At 41.0% G+C, this 17,793-nt stretch overlaps 1 pseudogene across 1 annotated transcript; it reads left to right on the top strand.

Annotated features, from left to right (window-relative positions):
- Positions 1-14,524: 14,524 nt before the first annotated feature.
- LOC147891351 (flavonoid 3'-monooxygenase CYP75B137 pseudogene) lies at positions 14,525-15,919 on the top strand (annotated as a pseudogene). Its single transcript, XR_015542563.1, has 2 exons — positions 14,525-15,443; positions 15,536-15,919. The product of XR_015542563.1 is annotated as a flavonoid 3'-monooxygenase CYP75B137 pseudogene (transcript).
- Positions 15,920-17,793: the final 1,874 nt, after the last annotated feature.

The raw sequence follows: 17,793 nt of genomic DNA on the forward strand, positions 1-17,793 counted from the left end.
CTTTTGTTTTATGTGGGGGTCGCTCGGTTTGTCATTGTCAAATTTTTATTGAGATTTTGTGTCGGAGCGCGTATAATAGCACGTCAAGCTGTTCTTGAACTATGCACTTGCGCCTATAGATGTGCAGTTAGTCGCATGTATAGACGTGTTACGATAATTTAATCTCCTTCTCCTTCCCATTCCATTTTCCGTTCTCCTTTCCTTCTCCTTCTCCTTCTCATTCCCTTTTCCTTTTCCTTCTCCTTCTCACTCTCATCCCCCTTCTCATTTCCATACTCACTCCTTCTTCTCCTTCTCTTTCTCTTCTCTTTCTCGGTCCTTTCCTTTTCCTTTCCCTTGCATGCATGTTTAAGTTGAATTTTCAATGCCTTAAGCATTCACAAATGAGATGGGGTAGGTTGTATGCATTTTTCCTTCCTTCTAGTTGATGGTCATGCATAAAGCTTCATGCATGAAGCTTTAAAAATTTAAAGCAATAAGCTGCATATGCTCAATTCATATGAATAAAGATTTGATGCATATGTTTCATGTACGCATAACTCTTTTATGCATATGCATAACTCTTTTATATATGCTTGTGGAAAGAGGGCATGCATGATGGAAATAAGGGATTGCATGAGGGAAATTGGGATAAAGCATGAGGGTGGGATAGGGAAAGAGGGCATGCATGATGGAAATAAGGGATTGCATGAGGAAAATTGGGATAAAGCATGAGGGTGGGATAGGGAAAAAGGACATGCAACATGGAAACATGAGGGAAATTGGGATAAAGCATGAGGGCAGGATAGGGAAAGAGGGTATGTATTGTTCTTTCTTTCTTATCTTTTCTTCTTTGCTCTTCTTTCTCTTATTACTCTTATTCTCTTCTCTCTTTTTTTCTCTACTCTTCTTATCTTCTTATCTTCTTTCTTTCTTCTCTTTTCTTCTATGCTCTTCTTATCTTCAACTCTTCTTCTCTTCTCTTCTAATCTTCTTCTCTTCTTCTATGCAGTTCATCATGTGGCTAGGAAGCTCTTCAAGAGGTTCGCCTAACCCTCGAGGTGCCTTCTTGTTGTAGCAATTATATAACATTTCGGGACACCCTCCCACTCCACAAGAGTTATATACATAAATGATGAGCACTCAAAACACCCCACATGAGTTGAGAGCACAGACTCCAAACCACCCCACACCCACACCACCTGAGATTACCCCTATGGAGTCGAGACATCCCACCACAAGGCAGAGCCACCAACCTTCTCCCTTGTAGTCAAGAGTCCCTTCTAGAACACAGAGCCACCAGCCTTCCCCCATGCAGTCAAGAGTCCCTTCTAGATCAAATTTGCTAGCCTACTCCCATGCATTTAGGAGCCCCTTCTCAAGAGACGAGTGCCCATCATTGCAGCTCATCATGATGTAGCAGCATAGTAATAGGGAGAGCTCTGGCATAGGATGCATGGAACAATGTTTTGGGGGCGGGGATGATTTAGATGAAGATGTGCCAGAGGGTGATGGTACGATCTACTGTGATTTCACTGAGACGGGTAGCATCTTGCAGGATACACAGGTAAAGGATGTCATGTCCTTCATGCACTCTGTAGTTCATAACAACTATAGAGATTGCTTTATTACATTCAAAGAACAGAAAAAAAGTTTGGTTGAGGATACCATCAAGACTTTACATAGGAGGCATTAGGAAAAAAGGGAGCTCATTTTGGGGCCTTTTACGGTTTGGAAAAATAAGCTCTCAACCAATCAATAGAGGGCCAACGTAACGTTGGAAATTCACGAAAATAAGAGAAAATAGAAAAAAGAAACAATACTTTATGTAGGTACAAGCATGCTACATTAATGTGGAGATTGGTTTTTTATTCTCACAAGATCTTTGGACAAGAAGATAGAATCTAAACTGACATTTTATCTGACAAGGGCCTTCCCGCTTCCACCTTCCTTTAAACTTTGAAATGTTGTGCCGCCTTTCCTTCGAAAGGTCTACCATTCTACACCATTGCCTCATTGTGCAGCAACCTCTTCTTTTCCAAAACTGCTCCCTTGATCCTGTTTGGCGTAGAGTAAGATGTTTCTTGTCAACTTTCTGTCTGCCCACTTTCTCTTTCTTCAAACTTCAATTTGTTATCTTATTTACATTACTTTGCTGTTGTTACAGATTCAAAAAATCTCCATGGTGAATAAAAACCATGGCCGTTCTTGTGGAAGACACTCTATGGATGATAATGCTATGAAGGCAGAATTATACCACACATCCTTACCCCGTCGACCTACTTCTTCTATTTCTTCGGTAGAGAATTCAAATACAGTCAAAACAGAAGGAACTTGGGAAAGGTTTAGTGTTTCGAAAGGAGCATGGGTGCTCATGCAACCTAGCAAAAGAAAAAGACCCCATACAAAAAACATTTTCTTGGCGTCATGGAAGGGAAGAGTACGAGATTTTAAAATCACCAGAGGGAAGATATTGGTGAAAGAAGTTTTGATTCAGCATGTGTACATGCATAAAGAACTTGTCTTGTGAGACTATCCAAAAGATCTTCCGCAACACAGGCCTAATTGTATATTTTTCTATTGTGGTTTTTTTCTTTACGAGGTGTATGGATTTTTAAGATGAAGCTTTCTTTCTTTGCTTATTGACATTCTTGTGTTGTTTTATTTCAGATTTATATCCTTCATCGTATGAGACATGGCAAAACATCGATTGTATTCTCGAATTTATAGATGTTTTGCATGGATCGATAGGAGAACAACAATACCAAGGTCGATGTACAACAGAGCTAGCTCAATCGGGTATATTTTTTACTGATCATTTTTATCAGTTGCTGGACAATGCTAACACACATGGTGTGTTAATAAAACAAGACCTTCCAGCATGGAATTCAGTGGATTGGCCTTACCCACATTCTAGTGTTACAGAGGCATATAGGGCCAAGCTTTTCAAAGAAGTACAGAAAGCTCTGAGGCCCAATATTGCCACAAGGATAATAAAAATTTCTTTATGCATGCCTCTCACAGTTTTTGTGGACTTGTTTAATACCTTTCCAGTGAAGGTTTCAAAAACAATGTTCACAGTTAAAGCAACAAGTTCGGCATGCATGCCACAATTTTTGGATAAAGGTTGGGATAAGAAGACATGTAGTTTAGTGTTTTGTGAGGTTGTCCAACCTTCTATGCAACTGAAGTACATGGTTGCATCACAAAATTTTATTTTTTCTTTTTATTATAAGTGCAGTCGAATGCTAGGCACAAAACTAGTCCCAATGGATCAAGATGAAGATTCTTTTGGTGCATAAAATAAAATTCTTGATATTGATGTTGTTGAGAATGGTGATGTGCTAGTCAATATCTCATTAAGAGAATGTTGCTCCCTAGCTCAATTGCGCAATGACATTCTGTTTGAGACAGAAGGTTCTATTTCAAACGACTTTTTATTTATCTACAACAATAAAAAGGTACACCATCTGATTTATCCTAGTCTCATTAAGCATTGCTATTGGTTTACTTTACCGCTCTGATTCATATTGCTTTTTTGCAGTTGCTCAAAAGAAGAGAGAGCTCAATAAAATGCAAAGACATTGAAAATTTAAAAATTGAGATAACACAGACTCCATAAACAAAGGTTTTGTATTCAATCAAGTAAAATTTTGTACAGAAGTGTTTAGTTGTACATGTAGAACATATTTTTGACATCCATTTTCTATTTATGTACAGTTTGATCCAGAGGCTGCTCTACATGGTCCTAGATCTGCCTATCATCATTTTTTGGAGAATCTGTTTTCTGCTGCTCCAGCCTATCCTGTACAGTATGTTGGTGCTGCTCCATTGTCTCCTCTACTGCCCCAGGAGCATCTGTTTGCTACTGCTCCATCTTCTCCTCAACAACATTAGCAGCAAGTCCTTGCTCCTGTGGCTTCTCCTCCTCAGCACTAGGTGCTTGTTCCTATGGCACCACATCAGCTTCATTTGTGGCATCAAGGTGTATGACACCTTCTTGTACTTCAGAGCTCTCACCCAACTCGACAGTAGCTGGTACAATAAGTTTGGGGGAGGCATAGCTCAAAAACCTCCAAATTGTATGAGCTCTAAAATTATATACATAGTTTGAGCTGAAGCTATCTTCTTTCATTTGCAATGGCATATGATGATTTAGAACACTTTGTATCATTATGAATTATCTTCAAGCTTAATGAAAATTATTTTTTCTTACAAGGTCTAGCTGTTCTTTCTCAAAATAGCTTGAAAGTAGATATTTGGCACTGATTAGCACTCTCCATCCGTAGCTACTTGAATCATCTTGTTGTGGTGTCTGTATAGTTGGAAAGATATGTTAGAAACTGTTAACATCTGAACAAAACAAAATTATTCAATAAGTTCAAAGGCATAGCATGAAATAGACATCAGTAGAGGGAATGACTTTTTACCTCTAGATTTATTGGCTCTATTGAATCCAAAAGAGAGACATTAGGAGGACAGTGGTCCAATGCATCTAGAAGCCTTCTAATACAACTGCAATATATATAATTTAGTTAGTATGATATCAAAATAATGAAGTTTTAAGTTCAAAAAGCACACACAACACTTACAATTTCAGCTCTCTATGTGTGTTTTTAAGAGAGTTGAATATAAAGCATTGCTTTTGCTGGATGTCAATAGAAACAAAACTCCAGTGGTCACTGCATAAGGAAAAAAGCATTAGGAAATCAAAGGCTACAAGAGTTCTCAATCTTAAAGAAGAATCTTAAAAGAAGTAGTCACCCACATACCTGTTATGGTATGGAAGTAGCAAAACATCAATTACTTCAAAATTGCAGTGTCTGAACCAGTTGGAAATACTGATGGAAGTTTCCTTTGCATCTCTTAACTTAGAAGAAATGGCAGGATCAATAATATGGACTGTATGCTGTACAGAGGGGTGAAGCCAGCTTCTCATCATGCTGCATAGGACCAAAAAATAATTAGGGTAGGGTATAAAGGAGGCACAAGGAGGATTGTTTTGCAAAAAATGTAAAATAGTAGACACTTACTAGAGCATTGCAAGAATGATAGTATCTGAGCAATACTCATTCTTATGAGCCAATGCTGCCAAGCATGGTTTTGTCAAGTCAAAATCATTCACTGAAAATTCATCCTCAATATGGACTACTATATTAGGGCCCAGCTCCTGCAACCTTCTATGTATCTGCAGCTCCCTCTTTCCAGTCTCCACATCTATAACAGATTTTGTTTCTTTTATTTGCTGCTTCAGTGACTCCTCATAAGCAGTCTTCCCTCTGGTGTTCTTTGAGTGGGTTACTTCAACAACCTTAACCTTATCTACCTTCAACTTCCTTGTAGGTGGAATTAATAATATGTCTCTCATCTTTATGTCCTGCCATTCCACAGGATGAACAAGCTTGTCATACCTCCATCTCACTCTAGACAAAGTGTTGAAGTCTTTGGCCATCAAAGTCACCCTATGAGCATGGGCTGCTACTAGCATTGCATCTTCAAAATATTTTTCCAAGTAATCCTCTGCCATTTCCTGTAAGGAAAGAATGGCAGTCCTGTTCCACCTGAACCCAAGGTGCCAACTATCACATATTTCTCTCACCAGTCTTTGAAAAGGTGCCTTGGGGATTGCAAAGCCTATAGCTTTTTGTTGCTTCCTGATCTCCCTTAGCACACCTGCACCATGATTCAATCTCTTGGCCTTTTGCTTGAGCAGGCTCATTGGCTTACCCTTCGCTTTTCCCTTTGTGCAGCTCTTCCCTTTGGAGGCACACTAAATTTCTTGGTACCTGCCCCAGCTGCTGTTGCTGCAAGCCCTGGCCCTTTGCCAGCTTTCCTTGCAGTTGACTTGGTTCTTGCCATCACTCTGACAAACTGCATACAAAGCAATGGAAAGAGATTACAGCCATGGAGAACATGTTTTGACACAAAAAGGCAATCACAGGGGTGGATGAAGAAACATTGAAAAATTTGCAATAAAACGCGATACGAGGAGTTTGAAATTCCTAACAGGTCCAAATCGCATTTTCCTGCAAATTCCTGAAATGACATGCTGGTGCATTCCTACAGTGATTTCTCTGTCTTTACAACTAAATACAGTATGAATGGAGTTTATGCAAGAAGAGTACAGCCATGGATAACTATGGAAGTCACAAAACCAGAATGACAGGGGTGGATGAAGCAACATTTCAATATTTGCAACAAAACGCGATTTCGGCTGTTTGAAATTCCAAAGGCCTTCTCCTCACGTTTTCCTGCAAATTCATGAGGCAGCATGCTGGAATATGCCTTCAGTCATTTGAAGGTGTTTGCATGTCCATGCACGATGGATTGAGTCTATGGAAGGCAAGAAGTGTGCACAGACTGAAGGAAGAACCCATAAGTACAGTTTTACCCTCACATGCAATTATCACACTTGAAGATCTGCATTCCTACAGTGATTTCTCTGTCTTGACAACTAAATAAAATATGGACTGAGTCTATGCATTTCCATGCAGGATGGATTGTTTCTATGGTAGGCAAGAAGATTGCAGAGAGTGAGGGAAGAACCCATTATTACTGACCTGAAATCTATCTGTGGGTGTGCTGTGCTGCTGATGAGTACCCTGTGCTGGGGATGAACCTGTGCTGCTGGTCAGGATGCTGATGTTGCAGAGTATGGAGGTAGGGAGGCAAGAGAGCAGAGACTGGAGGGCAAGAGGGCTGAGACAGGATACCACAAATAAGTGCAAAATACAAATAAGGCAGCTACTAAATCCCACACGTGTGGAATGTAGTCGTTTTTCACACGTGTGGATGGGACCCAGATCTCTTGGAGTTTGAAATTTGGCACGTGTGAAAGGTACACTTTATGCCTTGAAACTTGTGCCATTCATGATTTCATAATCAATTCCACCACTCTTCCCTCCCCTGCCTCCCAATCTTTCATCCCTGCCAGGACCCTCGCATCTTCCATTTCCTTCTCTCTCTGATTCTTTCCTACCCAGCACACACCACCATATGTGTTTCTCTGACTGCACACTAAAATACTTCGAACTCGCTTCAGTCAATGATGTATCAATTGCACCATTAATCAATGTAATAGTAACTCTTTCCATTTTCTTTTCCTTTACAACCTCACACTCATCCAGTTTGATAACAAATTTCAAAATGCATTTGCACTCCTCAAATGTTATTCCATAAAACTCGACCATTCTTCTTTGAAGTTGTTGTAGATCTACAAATATATTGTTCCAAGGATCATACACAGTGGTTCCTTTACCACCATGAAATATTTCTTCAATATGGATATATTGCCCAATAAATTCATCTATACTTTCATTCAAATGACCTCTTATCCTCCACACAGTTGCTGGATTTGGCAGTAAAACTCGTTTAATCCTTTGATCTTTCAAAGTTGAGGATATCGCATGGAAAATCGAACTATATCCCTTCCTGCTAACCCCACTAACATCAAGAGCCTCTTGGATTATAGTGCCATCAACTTGATTATTGGATACAAAGTCCTCTACAACATTGCGTTTGACTGTTTTGTATATTTTTTCCTCAATCAAACCTTTTGCTACACCACAAGAAAGCAATCCTTTCATTTGTTTAACAGGAAGAAGGTTCGGATCCATATTTTCTTTTGCAGGCTCCAATAATTTCCTATAGTAACAACACAATATGCCTATATCATTCAGCACCTCCATTCTTGTTTTGCACTAAGGGACGAAATAGATATAGTCATTTGAGAGCCTTTTTGAGTATACAAAATGATAAATTTCAATCTAACCTTGCTTCCTGAATTCATCGCTTGCATCCACTAGTCCCAGCCTTCAAATTTGCAATGTTTTTAATCTTCTTGCTACGTAGTCTGTCTCCAAGCACGGTTCTCTTCTTTCTTGCTCTTGTCAACTCTTTTTTACTCTTTGAATGCTCCTCAATTTCATTCTGCAACTGCTGCTCCAATTTTGCACGAATGGCTATCTCCTGCATCTTGGCCCCCTTTTCTTGTAGGTACATCATTTTATACGTTTCCGCAAATGCAGACTGCGCTGAAATATAACCAAGAAGTCCATTTTGTCCATCGTCGGCAAACCTCAGTAATGTGGTGGGATTGACAAATGGAGGTGTAGAGTTTTTTACTTAACATTTTGGATATATGCTTCCATCACACCATAAGTCAATATGTTGAAGCCCTTCTCTTCTCATATTTTCCCGCTGTTGAGCATTCAGCATCGAATCCTTTCGTCTTTTTTGTGCTGGAGCATATTGTTCTTCTAAGTCGATGTGAAGATGGTGTAATCGCTTCTTCTGAGATAGTGACTCACTAGTATCGGCCATCTTTTGTGCTTCTGGGGTTGCGAAGTTTGTTTGTCAATCCCATAGTCATTTTGTAACATGAATCGTGGAAGTGTGGCGGTATCCATGTGAATATTTTGAAAACTTGCAATCACCAAGTTCAGTGATGGATTCTTTATGAAAGGCCTGCACACGTCGGCAAAAGAGATGCGAAATCTTCGGTAAACAAAAAAAAATCTAAGGAGATATTTAATGCAAAATCGTGTTAGTCAGACAAAAGATTATCTTATTCCTTTTTGAATTGATAGTTCTGTAGTCCTTACTGACAGTTCTGAGCCACGTTTCCATATTTTACTATTTTTGAGGTCTTTTAGGAGAGAAATAAATAAAAAAATAGTGAATTTCTTACAGGGCCCCAAAATGAGTTCCCTTTTTCCCTAATGTCACCCAATCCAGAACGTCATGAGTTCACTGACAAATGGGCAAAGGCAAAGATTACCAGTATCGTTGCTAATAAGAGGTCTTTCCTTAAGAGGCATGCACTGGCTGAGATTTCCAGGAGAGAGGAAGGAAAACCACCAAGGGACCAGCCACACATCGCTCATAAGCATGAGTGGAAGAAAGCCATGAAGGTAGCGAAAGAGGACCTCAGTCTGCAGCATGTGGAGGCACGATGGATCCAGATGGGGTGATATGGATCCATGCATTTTGGAACGGGGGGTATTGCATCATGGGAGACCCAATTTGTAAGTATTGACTCAAATTATATTTTGTTTATGGTTTATTAGGAGGTTAATTCCTTTGTACAAACCCCTCTGCAAATTGTGTCATCTTGCAGCTTGATATCGTGAGTAGATACCCTAGCTTGTATATGATCGTTTAATAATAAATGTACTTCAAATTCTAGTACTTCATCCCTTAACTCGTTTAATAATATATAACGAATTACCGATATCTATAGACATGTGTGAATCATGCAAATTAAAATGTTGTTGGCTGTAGGAATTCCATTGCACACTCTAGAAATGGGATTCCTGCAACCACACAACATTCTATTTTTTTATAAAATTTTTGCAAAGCGTTTATAAGCACATCTATTAGCACTATTATAAGTGTGTCTTGGTGTTTTATTAATTTTCTACATAGTATCTATTAGCGCATCTACTAGCGTGTCTGTACGTGCATCCCTCTTATATATAGATGCGTGTTTAGATACGGGTCTATGGACGCACTAATAGACGCATTCGTCACTTTTTTTTAAATTAAAAAAACATGTTTGAAAATACGTGTTTTATTAATTTTCTACAAAGTATCTATTAGCATGCCTACTAGCGTGTATATATGTGCATCCCTCTGTTATATAGATGTGTGTTTAGACACGTGTCTGTGGATGCGCCAATAGATGCACCCGTCACTTTTTTTTAAATTCAAAAAACATGTTTGAAAATGCGTTTATGGATGCATTGTGTTGTTGTGGGACTAACAAAACTTACAAATTTCTTAGTAGCTTTATTTATCCTTCTTTCTTATGCTTCTCGTCTTTCTCAAGACTCCATGGAATTCTAGGAATCTCGATTATGTGAATAGTACCAGTGCAGCGTTGGTTTATATATGATTAACAACACCAAGCGGTGTAGCTAAACACCTCTTGGTGTATCAGATTATACCACTCAGTGTAGTGAGACACCACACAGTGTACATAACACCGAGTGGTATAATAGCTTACCGTGCGATGTTGTGTTGATATACTGAGTAGTGTATGGATTTACCACGCGATAATCGACTGGAGTCGGTTTCGATTAAGATTCACTACTGGACCATTTTAAAATGCCCCAAGGTTAATTAAAAATGTTCAAAACTATTTAATATAACATTTTAAAACTAACAATTTTAATACCGCCGCAAATCCCTGGGAGGAGCTCTAGAGTCTAAACCCTATGGAGGGGGGGGGGTACATGTCTTTGGTCTTTCTAGAGCTCTAAGGTGGGATGTAAACATGTTCATCAGGGGAATTTTGATGTGGACCATGCATGATTATGCAGGATATGGGGAGTGCCCAAGTACGTGCCTGAGCATGACTATTGATACTTTAATGCTTTGTAGTGTGATCTGTGCATGTCTAATGACCTTTTGTGCATGCATGTAGGACTTAAACACAAGGGTACCATGCTTGTCCTATTTGTGGTTCTAGTTTGAATGCACAACACTCCAAACATATGAGGAAGATGGTTTATGAAGATCATGAACAATACCTTTCACTTGACCATCCAGCACGTGAAGGCCAACTTGGTCCTACACCATTCTACAAGTGTGTTGATGCCAAATCTTGCATCGCGGTCTCATACTCAGACATCTCTCCCCCATCTCCCATTGTTCCTCCAAAAATAGAAACCATCATGTTTGACATACCCTCATCCTCGTCTAGAGGATCATTTGGCTTGAAGTGTGGTGGTGGTGCATGTGCTCCCTCACTGCTCTCCTCATCTTATATAATGATACGAGGTTAGTGTGTGCAATATGCATGTGATATAAATATTCATGAATTACTCAAATATCATTTGGTTGCCAATGATCCACTAGCATAACGACCAATTTCCTCTTCTGGTGGTTCCTCTCCATACATCTGCAAAGTGGTGCATGATAATATGGCATTGATGACAAACCTCTCGCCTCTGCAATGCATACGAGGACAAGGCAATCTCCCATGATGACACTCCATGCTCCCCAGACGTGACCCCCCATCCGATGAGCTGCCACTACTCATATCCACCTGAGCAGACCCAAAACCATCCCACAAAGTCAAGTCAAACATCCAAAATATCACAAAACCCCCAAAACTCCCACAACCCTAAACTGTAAAGTCCCTAAATCCCCTCAAAACCCCAAAAACCTCTTAAACCCTCAAAACTTCCTTAAACCCCCTAAACGCCTTGAAAACCCCTAAACCCTAAACTCTTGAAACCCCATAAACCCCCTTAAACCCTTAAACCCCCTGCAAACCCCCCCGTGGGGTCACTGAGACATATGTAAGATAGCACATGCAATCAACGAAAGGGGTTTTATATTTTCCGGGGGTTACAAAAAATATACATACATAAGGGGCTTTTAAATTCGAAAAGTGAAATTTTCATACATAAAGGATACTTTAGTCATCTAAAACCTTACGGAAGGGGTGTATATAGGTTATAAAAGATCGTAGGTAAGGGATTTTCTTAATACCCCTTGGTCACATGTGCTATATGGGGTTTTTACATACTCCCCTCCCCCCTGGTAAACCCCCAAACCCCCCATAAACCCTATACCCTAAACCCCCCAAAACCACCTTAAACCCCCCCTAAATCCCCTTAAACCCCCCCAAACCCCTAAACCTCCCCAAACCCCCATTTGAACTCCCTAGACCTCCCCAAACCCGTAAACCTTACAAAAACCCCCTAGGCCCCCCTGAACCCCCCAAACTTCCTAAACACCTCTAAACCCCCTAAACCATGAACTCTCAAACCCTCAAACCCCCCCTTAACCGCCGTTGTTTCATCAGTATCATCACTGGTATATTACCAACACCCATATTGACACTTGTGGTGATATATACCCATGCTTATACCGTTGGTTTTGGAGAAAAAGCCCGTGCGCTCCCCCCTTCTTGCGATGCCATTTGCATTTTCCTTCCTTGCCTCCTCCCTCCTAGCTTTTAGCTTATGATCGCCCTCCCTCCTTGCCTCCTCACTCCTCCTTCCTCCCTCCCCCTCCCCCTCCCACCTCTCCATCCTACCCTACATTCTCCCTCTCCACCTCCAAGACTTGCAAGAGCTCCCTCTCCACCCCAAGGTAAGACTTTCTCTCATCTCCTTCTATTTCAAGTTCTTTTTGTTTCATTTTTATTTCTGTCTCTTTCCTTTATGTTTCCCTCTCCCTCTACTCTAGTTTCGCTCCTTTTGCCTTATGTTTCTCTCCCTCTTTCCTTTCATTCCCTTAGAACTATGGAAGGAAAAAACAACGTATGAAAAAAGAAGCATGAAAGAGAGGAGTAGGAAAGCTTTACCTCGTGTTTTCGTGCTTTCTTTTTGTTTGTAGGCTTCTCCTTGTCTCCTCTCCGCTTCTTTGGTGTGTTGCTTCTCCGATGTTCCTTTCACTAACTATTTTTCTTAAAAACTTTTATAGGGCAAATAGCCCAAAACCCTGCGTGGGATCATCATCCATGGTCATCGTGCCTGAGACATGTACTCTCCAGGTAAGAACATGGTTTGTCTACCTCTTGTTTTCGTTTTCATGCATACATTGGCTATTCTCCCTCTTCTCCCTCTCTTACTCCTCTCTTATTCTTTTTTCTATTCTTGTAGCCTCTATTTTTCTTTAACTCCTCTCTTACTCTATTCTTCTACTTCACTCTTATTCTTCTTTCTCTTCTTGTATTCCCTCTCTTTTATTCTCTCTTCTCTTATTCTTTCGTCTTCCTTTCTTTCTCCTCTTTATTCGACCTTCTTGTCATCGTCTACTTCTTTCTCTTCCTACTCTTTCTTCTTCTCCTCTTCTTATTTATCTCCTTCTTATTCATCTTCACTTTCTCATCTCCATAATGCCCAATAATGAACCCAATTAAAAAGACATATCCTTGACCTTGAGGATGAAAACCAAGCAACCACAAGTGCTTGCCAAAGGAAGCACTCATAACAATTGGTAGTAGTGCTTAGGTTCCCATTCTCATTATCCAAAGTTGAGGTTGAATTTAACCATGGATGGACCTAGGATTTATCACTATTCTCTACTCTGTTTGTGCCCCTTGAATTTTTTCCAATCAACAAAAATGACAAATTATAAGGTATAGGTGATCATATGTGTTTAAACAAAGGCATAAGATTCAATAGTATATATGTGGAGGTATCAATTTATTATCCAAAAGATGAGGTTCGCATGGTGAAATCTCCTATCACTTGAGAATCTTTTTGTTTTTTGTGAGCTTCATCATGAAACAATTTGGGAACAAGGTAGCTTTTAAGAGAAGAATAGAGTGATGAAAGTGCATGTCATTGGGTAAATCTTTTCCCTATAAAATTATGGAAGTGTGAGTGATGGGGTGAATCTTTTCTAGGGTAGAGTTACAAATATTAGCTAGTGCTACTAATAGCCCCTATTTCGATGCTATTCTTTGTCACTTATTACTTAAATTTTTAGTGTACTAGTTTTTTGTCGATATTTGTGGCAAAAAGACGTAACGTAAAAATTTTCATCGATATATCCATTGATATTAGTATGTCTATTGAAAACAGCATTGATATTAATGTTGAAAATGACTTTAAACACACAACATCAAAAAAAGCATCGATATTCATACATAGTTGTGGGCAGTGTGGGGTTTCATCCTACATTTGGAAAATTTCTATCAATTTAAAACCAAAAAACAATGATTTTTCAAAACATGTCCTCAAATTTAGTTTTAAAATTAGTTTCATTCCAAAAAATGAGGGTTTTTCAAAACATGTTTTTTTTTCATTAATTTGATATCATAAAAATGAGGGTTTAGATCTTAACTAAGACAATATTAGAAGTAAGTAAATTCTATTTTCTTTTTCCATTGCTATTCTATTTTTCCAACATAGGCTTTCATTTTACAAGAGGGTTTAGATTTTATGTTGTTTGAAGAAATGAAGTGATTGCCTTTCAATGTTATGGTGAGAGAACAATGTCATGTGTTTGTGATAATCACCAAGGTGATTTGCCTTGAAGTACAATTTTAAAACATCAACTTGCAAAGTTTGAAACATTGGGATCAACCTCTGTTTCAATAATAGGCATTGGGTTCTCCATCCTTTTAGTGACGCGTACCTCTTGTTTTCCTTGTTGCATATGCATTAGGTGGGAACACAAGTGGCTTGTTGCAACCTCTTCTTCAAAACATTAAATGACTTTGAGCTGGTGGAGCTTGAACAAGCAACCTTTCTCCACATGCCCATGGGGTTGAATAAGCACGCGTGCCCCAAGCAAGACAAGTTGAATACATTCAACTCGAAGGAGAGAGAGAGCGCGAAAAGAAGAAGACACGGGGAGAAAAAGATGGGGACAAAAATAGCAAGCACCAATTGGGTGAGGATAATTACAAAGCAGTTGAATATCCAAAAGGTAGAATTTTCTCTTTCACAAAGCAGAACGATTACTAAGACCGTACCAGGGCAGGCCAAAAATGCTGCAAAGTTGCCACCTGGCATTTCCCTAAGAGCATAAAAGATCCAGGGCTTGAGCCATTCTCTTCAGCTCAAGATAACGCCAACTGCGCAGCTATGGAGCTTCTTCCTCTCATGTGGAGCGCCTTCACACGAGCAGCCGCAATTGTCCTCCCCACCTTGCTCATCTTCGTCTGTTTTTCATTTCAGCAGTCTGTAACCCGCAAATCAAAGCTTCCTCCAGGCCCTCGACCTTGGCCAATCCTCGGCAACCTGCCCCAGCTCCACGCTGCCACTCTTCATCGCACCTTGTCTCGTCTCTCCCGCCAATATGGGCCTATCTTCTCCCTGCGTCTAGGCTCTTTCCCGGCTCTGATCATATGCTCCCCTTCCCTCGCTAAGAAATTCTTGCAGACTTACGACAAATCCTTTTCCGATCGTCCTCGTTCAGGAATGCCTGAGGCTTTGCTGTATGGACAAGCGAACAGTATTGCTTTCGCACACTACGGCCCCAACTGGAGGGAGATCCGGAAACTCTTCAGCTTGCAACTTTTCTCTCAAAAAAGGCTTCAAGAGTGCGAAAATGTGAGGTACGAGGAGGTTGCTTGTATGATACAATATATAGAGCTCAACGCTAGGAAAGGCGAAGGATATGTACTCGAGGTGAGCAAATGTGTGGCTACGATGGCCGGCAATATCGTGTCTCGTCTAGCTCTCTCGACAACGTTGGTGGACTGGGCGACTGGCCCGGGCGGAAAGCTGCACGACCTGTTGCACGAGTTCAATGCTGTATTACTTTCTACACTGATAGGAGACTACATCCCCTGGCTGGGATGGCTGGACCTGCTGACCAAGCGTCGCATGCGTCGAGTTCACGAGCACTTGGACGACTTCTTGAGCAGGCTCGTAAAAGAGCGTTTAAGGAGTGATGCAGCAAGAAGGTCGACACCGGATTTTATGGACGTGTTGTTGGAGAAGACGGGAGGGCACGACGTACAGGCTCTGGATTCGATCAAGGCCGTTGTCTGGGTAAATTAATTATAAGTATTGCAAACATGGGTATGTCGTTGGGGATTCTCTCTTATTTTTTTCTTTCGATATTCTCATCATCGTCATACCAGGAGATGTTCATGGGCGCGGTCGATACGACGGGCGTCACGGTGGAATGGGCATTAGCGGAGCTGCTGCGGAACCCGGAGGAGCTGAAGAAGGTGCGGGAGGAATTGGACGCGGCGGTGGGAGAAGAGAGGCGGCTGCTACGGGAGAGCGATCTGCCGAACCTACCATATTTGCAAGCAGTGGTGAAGGAGACGTTAAGGGTGCACCCAGCAGGGGTGACAACGCTGGCACATACAGCCCAGGAGGAGTGTGAAGTGGCGGGGTACGCGATCCCTGCAGGGACGAGTGTGCTCATAAACATGTGGGCAATAGGGAGGGACGAGGCATTGTGGGAGAGAGCGGAGGAGTTTGTGCCGTCGAGCACTTCGACGTTATATTTCACCTAGTCTATATCATGCGCAATCTTCTCTGCTACATGTGATAGTAGAGTTTGGATGTCCCAAATGACTGCAACATGGGGAATTAGGTTGGGGTTTTTGGAAGACTATCGTGGTTCGTGGAGGAGGGCGTTCCATTTAGAATCTGTTTGAAAAAAAAGAACCAAATACGGCTATATAAAACACATTATAAATCATATCAGGGCACTCATTCAAGATATGTAAAAGAATTCAGGATACAAACAATGTGTATTCACATTCACTTCTATTCAACAAATTATATATATCGCACAAGACAATATGTTCCTAAAAGATAATTCTAGAAAAATTTATTGCATCCACTCTCCTTTATTTCACAATCTGCGCCAATCACATCCCCTATCATCCTATCCACTTTATTGTTTATCTTTCCCTTCTTCATGCTTCATCCTCTTTCAATCTTTAAAAGTCTCCCCTCCTCTCTTCTTTACATCACACCACTCCTTCCACTCTGCTGCTTCTAGTCACTCTCTCGGAGCTCTCTCGTTGCTTCCTTCTCGTCGCTCACTTCAAGTCACTCCCTTCTCTTCGCTCTCCTCTCTACTACTCCCCATGGCCCCTAGTGAAAAAGCTATGGTAGCATACTTGGAGGATCTTTACAGGAGGCGGAGGTAGATGTACCATCGTCCTTGGTACCCATCTATGTCCAAACGCACACTGAGGGCAAGGAGTTGCGATATGTACAAGATCGATCGGGAGATCTTGGAGGATTCTATTGAGGAGATGCAGGAGTTGATCCAGGAGGAAGGCCATATGCCCAAGGAAGCTCCTTGGGCTAAGGAGCAAAAGAAAAAAGAGGTGGAGGATAAGAAGAAGAAGAGAGATGATAAAGGGGAGGGTAGTACTTCATTGAAGAAACAATGAAGAATGATTGTTAGTCCTTTGTTTGAGTTTTACCTTGTTGGACCCATGGGGATTTCCATACATAGTCATTGTCTATATCCCAGTTGTAAACCAAGAATCCTAGGAGGGAGTCACAGGTTGGGGCCATGTGTGTTGCCACATGATGGTGGGCAAGCTATGGAGCATCCCATGTACTACTCTTGAGGGATGAGGTCATCAATGGGATCAAGAGGAGAGGCCGCCATTTTGCCATGGCTGCTCCTACAAGCTAAAGGAGAACTCATGCTTGTTCTACTCTGATACCACAGATGAGGTTTGTATGGTGGATCACCCATCAAAGCATATTTTTCTCCTATGTCATGCAGAATCATTAGAAAACATGCTTCTAGGTGTGTAATTCAAAGGCGCACGTATCTAATGGGCACCTTGCTTTGCGAACATGTCAATCCCAGATACGTGGAGGTGTGTGCAAAGTATCATTCCCATCAAATGTGGTTCCCATGGTCAATCACGCAAAAAACCATATTTTTCACCTAGTGTTGGGCACAATCGTAAGAAAACATGCCTCGAGGTGTGTTATTCGAGTTTGCACATATCCAATGGACATCCCCCTTTCCATGTGCATCCATCCCACATATGTGGAGACAGGAGCAATGTATCGTGCCTAGCAGATGTGGCTTGTATGGTCGATCACACATTAAACCATGTTTTTCACCGTGTCATGCAAAATCATCAAAAAACACACTTCCATGTGTGTTATTGAAGCTTGCACATATCCGATGGGCACCCCACTTTGCAGTTGCATCAATACGATCGAATGTGGTTTGCATGATCGATCACGCATTAAACCATGTTTTTCACCTAGTGTCATGCTCAGTCATCAAAACACACCTCTAGGTGTGTTATTCAAACCTGCACATATCCCCCTTTCCAAGCACGTCAATCGGGGTGATCTAAGGGCTGAAAATATAGGGCCAAAAGGTTCTGCTCTGTTGAGGAGG

Source organism: Dipteris shenzhenensis, chromosome 18 (assembly GCF_047967505.1).
Source record: "Dipteris shenzhenensis isolate YYH24624 ecotype China chromosome 18, Dip_SZ_1.0, whole genome shotgun sequence".
NCBI lineage: Eukaryota > Viridiplantae > Streptophyta > Polypodiopsida > Gleicheniales > Dipteridaceae > Dipteris > Dipteris shenzhenensis.